Below are 8929 nucleotides of genomic sequence, written 5' to 3'. Positions count from 1 at the left end.
GTCTCAGATTCAAGGAGGACAGGAACGAGTCCTCGGATATTTTAGTAAAGTTCTTTCAAAACCTGAGCGGAATTATTGCGTCACGAGAAGAGAACTTCTGGCAGTAGTGAAATCAGTAGAGCACTTCTATCAATACCTCTATGGAAGAAAGTTTCTAATCCGAACCGACCATGCCGCCCTTAAGTGGTTGATGCAGTTTAAGAATCCAGAGGGTCAGATAGCCAGGTGGATCGAACGACTCCAAGAATACGATTTTAAGATTGAGCACCGAGCCGGAGTTAGCCACAGAAACGCTGATTCTCTTTCCAGACGGCCATGCCCAGCAGAGTGTCCCCACTGCAACAAAACGGAATCCAAGGAAGCAGCAGTGCTAAGAACGACGATTGTCAACGACGACTGGACGCCCACTAAGATAAGGGAAGAACAAGAGAGAGATCCAGTTATACAGAAAATCCGAAAATGGAAAGAGGAAAACCGTCGACCACCTTGGCAGGAAATATCAAACCTATGCTCAGTAGTTAAGACGTATTGGGCCCAGTGGGACTCATTTATCATCGAAGATGGCTTGCTCAAACGAGTCCTGGAAAATGATGACGGTTCAGAGAAAAGAAGACAGTTGGTGATTCCAAAGAGCAGAATAGCCGAAGTACTTCGTCAGTTACACGACAGTCCATCGGGAGGGCATTTTGGTGTAAGGAAAACCCTTCAGCGAATTCGGGAACGGTTTTATTGGATGAACAGTTCCGACGACGTAAAAGACTGGTGTAAGAAATGTACTATTTGTGCTACGAGTAACGGGCCTCACCGGAAAAGGAGAGCTCCTATGAGACAATATAATGTTGGAAGCCCGTTTGAAAGAATAGCTTTGGACATTGCAGGGCCATTTCCAGAAAGTGAAAATGGGGGCAAGTACATGTTGGTAGTAATGGATTACTTCACTAAGTGGGTCGAGATTTACGCACTTCCAGACCAGAAGGCCGCCACCGTTGCAGATAAGTTGATCCAAGAATATATCAGCCGATTTGGAGTGCCTTTGGAGATCCATAGTGACCAAGGCAGGAACTTCGAAAGTGATCTATTTCAAGGAATATGTGATAGACTAGGCATGAAGAAAACAAGAACTACCGCGTATCATCCGCAATCGGATGGTATGGTAGAACGAATGAATAGGACAGTTGGCAAGTATTTGACAAAGATGGTGTCCGATCATCAGCGAGACTGGGACCAATACCTTCCGTTCTTCACAATGGCCTACAGATCTGCTGTTAACGAATCAACGGGCCAGACACCAGCCAGAGTCCTATTCGGACGCGAAATGCGACTACCTTGTGATCTAGAATTTGGGTGTCGACCTGGAGAAGATGTAGCAGGTGAAGATTATGTGATCGAATTACGAAGAAGAATGGACGATGTACATGAGTTGGTCCGTTCCCACCTTCAGATTGCTAGCGACCGAATGAAGAAACGGTACGATACACAAGCCGAAAAGGGTTGCTTTAAGAAGAACGACAAAGTATGGCTGTATAATCCCAAGAAGCGAAAAGGTTGTTCTCCCAAATTGCAGCAGTTTTGGGAAGGTCCATACCTCATCATGGAGAAGATCAACGATGTCATCTACCGAATAAGCAAGATTCCGAGGGGAAAGCCGATGATAGTACACCATAACCGGTTGGCATCTTTCGAAGGTGACCACGACGTAGATGAAGAAGTGGAAGTAAACCAAGTCCAAGATGTGTCTGACCTCACGTTTGAGGAATTCATGGGTGCCTATGGAGGTACCGGTAAAGCGAGACATGGTGTTACCACTGAAGAAAAGCAAGATCTACTCGCGCTCCCCGATGACTACTCGCTGGCCCTTACCATCCCGGCCAGTATCAAAGACGCACCAGGGTTGGCATCCGTCTTTCGAAGGAAGTTTGGTCGAGTTGCAGAACTTCAATGCCAAGTGCCAGCTCCCGGTAAAACCTTGAAACTCCAAGATGCATCACGTTACCTTTTCTACCTGGTAACAAAAGACACTGCCCGTGACCAACCTACCTACCGAGATGTATGGGAAGCCTTACTTCAATTGAGAGGGCACGTACTAGAGTCCGACGTGCAAAAGTTAGCCATGCCAAAGTTGGAGTGCCGCCAATTAGATTGGAGGGTTATCCGAAATATGGTGGAGGAGATCTTTAAAGACACCGAAGTCCAGGTGTTAGTCTGTTGCAATCCGCATAGTTACTGGTGCGGAGAGAAAACCGTCCCTTGTCATTTTTATACAACTGGAAGTTGTAAAAGAGGGTCCAGTTGCCGATACCAGCATACAGTTCCGGTTCCAGTCCCGACAAGGTTCCAGGAGGAACCATCTTTTAAGAGGGGGGCAATGTTACGATAAATATACTGGCCTAACTTTTATGACTAATTATTCTGTTTTATTGTAGAAATTTCGGTGGAAGTCTAGAACCAAAATTATGGTGAATGAGCCGGCCAAGCTTCTCGATCTTTCGATGCTGTTCTAGTATATCAGGATTTCGTATATAAATACAACATTTTTATATGGAGGGCAGTTAATTCGGACGACGCGCTCGCGATAAAATGTTACGTTCGCTTTTTAATAAATTATGTATGTTTAGTGAAAATAAATAAATATCAGTCATTGTGCTTTTTAATGAATTAAGATAAGAACAAGACATTATAAATTAAAGACTTAACAATTAATAAATTCACAACAATACTTAAAGAGAGTCCGCAACTTTAGAAGAAATTGTTTTTTACATATACAGTTATAACACTTTGAATACAAAATAATGTGTATCTCGTACGCGTAGCAGCTTTTTCAAAAAGGCACTAAGTTGCCTCAAAAGAAAAGGTTAACAGAATAGAATTTTAAAGGACCCATGTTGCCTCCATGTAAAAGAGAATTGCAACAAGATTTATTGCTAAAGACTTATACTGCATAGCTATGTAGTAACACCAATCTTGCTATTCCAAATTCGTCTTCACCAACTGATAATAATGGATGGGTAAGAACAAGATGGAAAATTTATATTCCAATGTTTCCAGTTACCGACGTTGACTAGCGTTTTTAATGAAAATGGCGATATATCAGGTATTGTATATGTTGTATACTTTTATCATATTTCATATTTTTCAGAAATAGCAGAAGACACGGGCGAATTATCAGAACCAGAAGATATTGCAATTATTGAAGATAATTTTGATAGTGAATCCTATGCTCCTGTAGTGATCCTTTCCCAAGTTAATATGCTCCTTTTCTAACTTGGCTGCACCGTACTGAAGACGACCAATAGTCAGAAATACGTATATACGGTTGTCTTCCATCGATATACCATTTTTGGTTTTCTGTTTTGCGAGACATGCCATTACTTTTTACTTTTATTATTCACTCGCATTATCCTTTTCCATATATATATATATATATATATATATATATATATATATATATATATATATATATATATATATATATATATATATATATATATATCGGTTTCAAAACGTTTTGCGTCGTTGTTCAATGCCTAATTTCCACGAATTTCTATCATTCCATTGTTCTTCGGTCAAGTCTCGGGAGCTCATTGCCTTTGTTATTCCCTCCTTCCACGTTCTTTTTGGTCTTCTTCGTTTCTTACGATTTGGTGGTATCCATTTCATGGCGATTTTTGGTAGTCTTGTTTCTGGCATTTTTTGAACATGGCCATACCATATAAGTTGTTTCCTTTCTATGTCTGTTGCCATTGATCCATCTACCCCATCCTATTTCTTATTTCATCGTTTCTAATTCTGTCTGCCCTAGATATTCGAAGTGATCGTCTAAATACATCCATTTCTGTTGCTTCGAGTTTTTTTTTATTGCTTTCTGTTAGTCTCCATGTCTCTGTACCATAGGTTAAGCTGGTTTTTATGAGAGATTCATATATATATATATATATATATATATATTGTATTTTCGTCTTTTACCAATTTCTGAGCTCCAAACAATTCCGTTAAGGCATCCAACTGTTCTACGGGCCTGGGTTATTCGTTTTCTAATTTCCCTATTGCCTGTGCCTGTGGTGTCGAAATCAATTCCTAGGTAGGCATATTCAGTGCAGAATGCAATTTCGATTGTGTCCATCTGAATGTTGGATAGTTCTGCGCCTATTGGGAGATATTTTGTTTTTTGTGTATTGAGTTCTAAACCCCACTTTTTGTATTCTTCCTGTAGTTTTCTGGCCATATATGTCAGGTCTTCTTTATCGTTGGCTATAAGGACTTGATCGTCTGCAAACTGTAGGGTATATAGGCAAGTTTCTCCTAGGTCAATACCCATTCCTCTGCACTTTCTCTTCCACTGATACACTGCTTTCACCACGTAGATTTTAAACAATGTGGGGGATATGCAACACCCCTGCCGGAGTCCCTTGTTTACAGGAAATTTTTTTGAAAGTCTATTTCCAATTTTTATTCCCGACGTTGATCCTTTATAAAGCTGTTTAAGGGCGTTAATTACTGTGTGGTTAATGTTTGTTTTCTGCAAAACTTTCCATAGCTTTTTAGCGGGTACAGTATCATAGGCCTTCTGAAGGTCTATAAACATAAGGTTGGTTGGTACTTGATCTTTTTTCTATTATTTGTTTCAAAACAAACACATTATCGGTGCAGATCCTTCCCGCTCTAAAGCCAGATTGTTCCTCTTCTTCTTGTTCCTTTGGAACAAGTGACTATATATTAAAAAAACAGCCATGCCAAAATGTTCCTGTTAAATTTGATGCTAGCTCCCGGACTATACCGGTTATATGATACTACATAAATTATAGTGTTTATCACGGTTGAATAATTACACTGGTCTAGACTCTGCTAAAATCATTTAATCTCGTGGGATAATGTTTGTAAAATGTTATGAAGCAGAAAATAGTTCGGATTGGGGATGAATAAAAATTAAATTACCTTTATAATTATTTTATACATATTGTAAATCATGTAAATGTGTTATACATACAGAAAAAGATATCAGGATATCAGGGATAGGAGTCAGGTCATTGTTTAGTGCGGATTTTTCTTTTTTCAAATTCGTAATGTTATTCATTATTCGTTTTTTGTTACCGAGAATTCAGTAATGTAAATGAAGTGTAGTAGCATTAAGAGGAGAGTTAGGAGAGGAGATTTGGATTTGGAAGAGATAGCTATCGGCGTGTAGTCAAAGCCGGCAATTTTTTTTAGTTGAGAGATGAATTTGGGCTCAAGATGCCATTTGGCAGTTGTTGTTGAGTTAGTCACCGATTGTTTGTGCTGTGCTCTATGTGAGGGATTTGTAAGGCGGCGTTTCCATCCATTTGAGAGGTCCATACGGTTTTAAGAAGGAATTGAGTGACCGAGTTTGAAGATTACAGTTTGTTGTCATCCAGGATAATCCGAAGCCCGAATCAATTTTCTACCTCACAGAACTTGTCCTCGTGTCCCATAAACACCCTATACTATTTTCAGTTTGTGTAGGACACAGTTGTGTGTTGTTTGCAGTATTTATTATTCAATTCCAATCCCAAAAACTTTCTTAAAGGAAATACACCAGCCAGTGGTACCATACCAGGTACTTTTTATTAAAAATATCAAAGTAAAAAATTAAACCATTTTTTATTAATAAAAAAGATTTGCTTTCATGACAAACTAAAAAATTATAAATAAATAAAATAAAAGTTTTATGGATTAGCTAATTGTTATATTAGTCTTCTTTTAAATATAACTAATTTTAACATTTAATTAATATTTCAAAAAGGTTTGATATTTCATTTTGACATATGACAGTCAGTATTATCCTTTTCTGTCATTTGATACATAACCATAATTTTAAATTCTGTTTTGTTTAAAGGTTAACCTCAATGTAAGCTCCGTTGAAAAATTTAGAAAATTTTCATTTCTAATAATTATTTTAATAGTTACAACTAGTTGCAAAATTGTTACAGCTGTCGCCCAACCTGTAAAGTTTGTTAATAAATTTTGTTAGTATTTTTTGTAATAACTGTTGATGTAAAGTAATAATAAATATGTAATGTTTCTCTCTAAACCAGGAGTTGTGGAATTATTTCCTTTAAAAAGATTTTCATCCTTTAATATTTTTTAGGAAAGAAAATCCTTTCTTTCTGTCCAGCAAGATAATTATTTTAAACGGGATCCAATTCAAATAGTTTAGAAACCTTCTTGTGTTTTGTTGCCCAGGAAATCTCTGTAGGGATTTTTTTGATTTCTTCCTTTGTAGTTACCCCTTTCCACTACATCCTTCGTTCACTTACTTACGACCCAACTTTTCAACCAAAACAAGAGTGGCCATTGGAAAAGGTTTCGGTTTGTTTGCTTACCCTATCTCCAGCCCAAGCATTGCTCAGTCCCCACTTTCAACCCCCTATAAGTGATACCCAATGTGGTAGGCAAATTATATCGTTACAATCTGCTATCGATAAATCGAATATTTACTTATAAAATGTTTGTTGCCTTGGTTGTATTCCTTTTTGATGTTTAGTTGGCTGCTTTTTCCGAAAAGAAAAGTGTTTTTAATAACAAAGTAACAAATAATAATTTCCAATTAGGCAAGATCAGGTAGCGCAAGTTGTCGCTCTGCATAATGATAAGTGTTTCATCCAGTATATGATAAAGTGCTTGAAACGTTTTGTTTACAGATAAGTCTTATTTTACGAAATATGAACCTAGCGACAGTCGCTAAGGAGTTTGGAAAAGGCCTAAATAACGCTATGCCCAATTTTGTTGCTCTCTTAGAGCATAGTTTAGTGTTTTGAGGTGTATTGATCTATGGCGACATTTCTTTGGAAGCACATACACAGTTTGTTATATTAGAGATAGGTGTCCTTGTTGCTAAAAGGTACATTAAGGTGGGTTTCTACATGCACTGATTATTGGCACCAGTAGCATGACAATTTTCAGGCGCCATTATTACTGGCGGTAGCATTGGTTTCTACACATTTCTGTTTTAAACGAGCGTAGTATTTAAAATGGCGTTAACTGCAATAGTGCGTGCAGGTATTTATGTGACTGTGAAATTTTAGTATTAGAAATGCAAAAAACACTGACGAAAACATCTGAGAAAAAAGAAGCGCATATTGTGGGTACGTCCATGGATATCACGTCGAAGTACGTTAGGAGCATCTAATAGTTTAATAGAAGAGTTAGGTCATAAAGACCCGCATTTCGAATGCTGCGTATTTTGGATTTTATATCAATTAAATCAAATTTTTTTACAGTGTCCGACATAACCAAAAACCATTTTGCATAGATCCGAATCCCTTTGATTTCTATCTTTATATGACGGAAGTTTGTTGTTTCATAGGCCAGGATATTCTTCGTACAGCTCTAAATACTCTTTTATTTCCTCTGTAGACCAATTTCTTGATGCTTTTAGCTTTAGGCTTAACTTTGTAGCAGATAATACAAAAACATCGCTTAAAAAGACGAGAACTGGCGCCAATAACTACAACTGCTTTTACTTAGCTGGCATATCAATGGCGTCATTTTAGTGGTGCTAGTTGATTTAAATTGTTTTTATGTGCCAATCAACCAGCGGAATTGCGCCAACAATCAGTGCATGTTAAAACTCACCTTTTGGGAAGCAATTGCATACTGGATACAAAAGAGTTTGTACAGAATGGATAAAATAATATTTTATAAATTTTATAAATAATATTTAATAATATTTTTAATTATCTATTATCAAATATTTTGTCTGACATTTTGTACTAATAAAACATGTTTTATAATTAGTATATGGGTTACTGTTACTTAAAAAAACTTACTTTCTTTTATAACCTTAAAAGTAAAAGGGATTTATCCAACATTTTATATTTTTAAACAAAATTAATTGGTATTTTTTTTTAAATTGCGTTGAAAAAGTATTTCAAATTTTAAACGATTTAATAGCATATCATAGGTATACTATAATAAAAGAAACAGTGTAGGGTAACTCCTTTTTGTACAACATTATCCAGTTATAATCTCAACATTTTTAAATTAAAGAAATATTTTATATATTAAATAAATATTACAAAATATTCATATGGTGCTTGAAATTTTAATACTTGACGTATTTACACTTCTTCAAGAAATTAACGCACCACTTTGAAATATTAAAATATTTTATTAACGTTAATAAAAATTTCCATTGTAATGTTATATTTTGCAGGCCCCTTGTATATGCTATTCGTACACTTTATATTTATTGACTGTGTTTTATCGCTATAGTTTTTTTTGCAACAAAACAAAAAGAAGCAAAAAATGGACTAATTCTATAAGTATACTAATTTCCAAGTGTTCACGAATTTTATTCGGCTACTGTTTAATTGTTGATTATTGTTAATTTTGTTTATTATGGAGCGTCAATCACGTAATTTAACCCGAGATGAATGTGCCCAAGCAGTGATACTGTCGGAAGAAGGTTGGAGTTACCGAAGAATTGGTCGTCGGTTTAATGTATCCCACACATCCGTCTCACGGGTGTTAGAAAGATTCCTCGAAACAGGGGATCATACTCGCAAACCAGGGCAAGGACGAAACCGGGTAACTACCCCTATTCAAGATCGATTTTTAAGAATTTCTTCTCTTCGACAACGTTTTGTAACACATCGAAGTCTACAAATTCAGCTTCGAGACGTGCATGCTATACAAATTAGTACTGAACTGTTCGCCAGCTACTTAGGGAATACAACTTAACACCTAGGATTGCCGCCCGAGGTCTTCTATTAACTGCAGAGCATCGAAGGGGGAGACTGCATTTTGCCAGAGAACACGTTAATTGGTTAGAGGTTGACTGGAAACGAGTGCTATTTACTGATGAATCCCTATTTTGTTTGTACAATAACGACAGACGTGTTCGTGTGGTGCGACGACCAACGAACGATATGCTCAGTGTAACTTCTCATACACCACATTTTTTGGTGGAGGA

This window comes from Diabrotica undecimpunctata, chromosome 6 (genome assembly GCF_040954645.1).
Source record: "Diabrotica undecimpunctata isolate CICGRU chromosome 6, icDiaUnde3, whole genome shotgun sequence".
Taxonomy (NCBI): Eukaryota; Metazoa; Arthropoda; class Insecta; order Coleoptera; family Chrysomelidae; genus Diabrotica; species Diabrotica undecimpunctata.
This window is presented reverse-complemented; position numbering follows the sequence as displayed.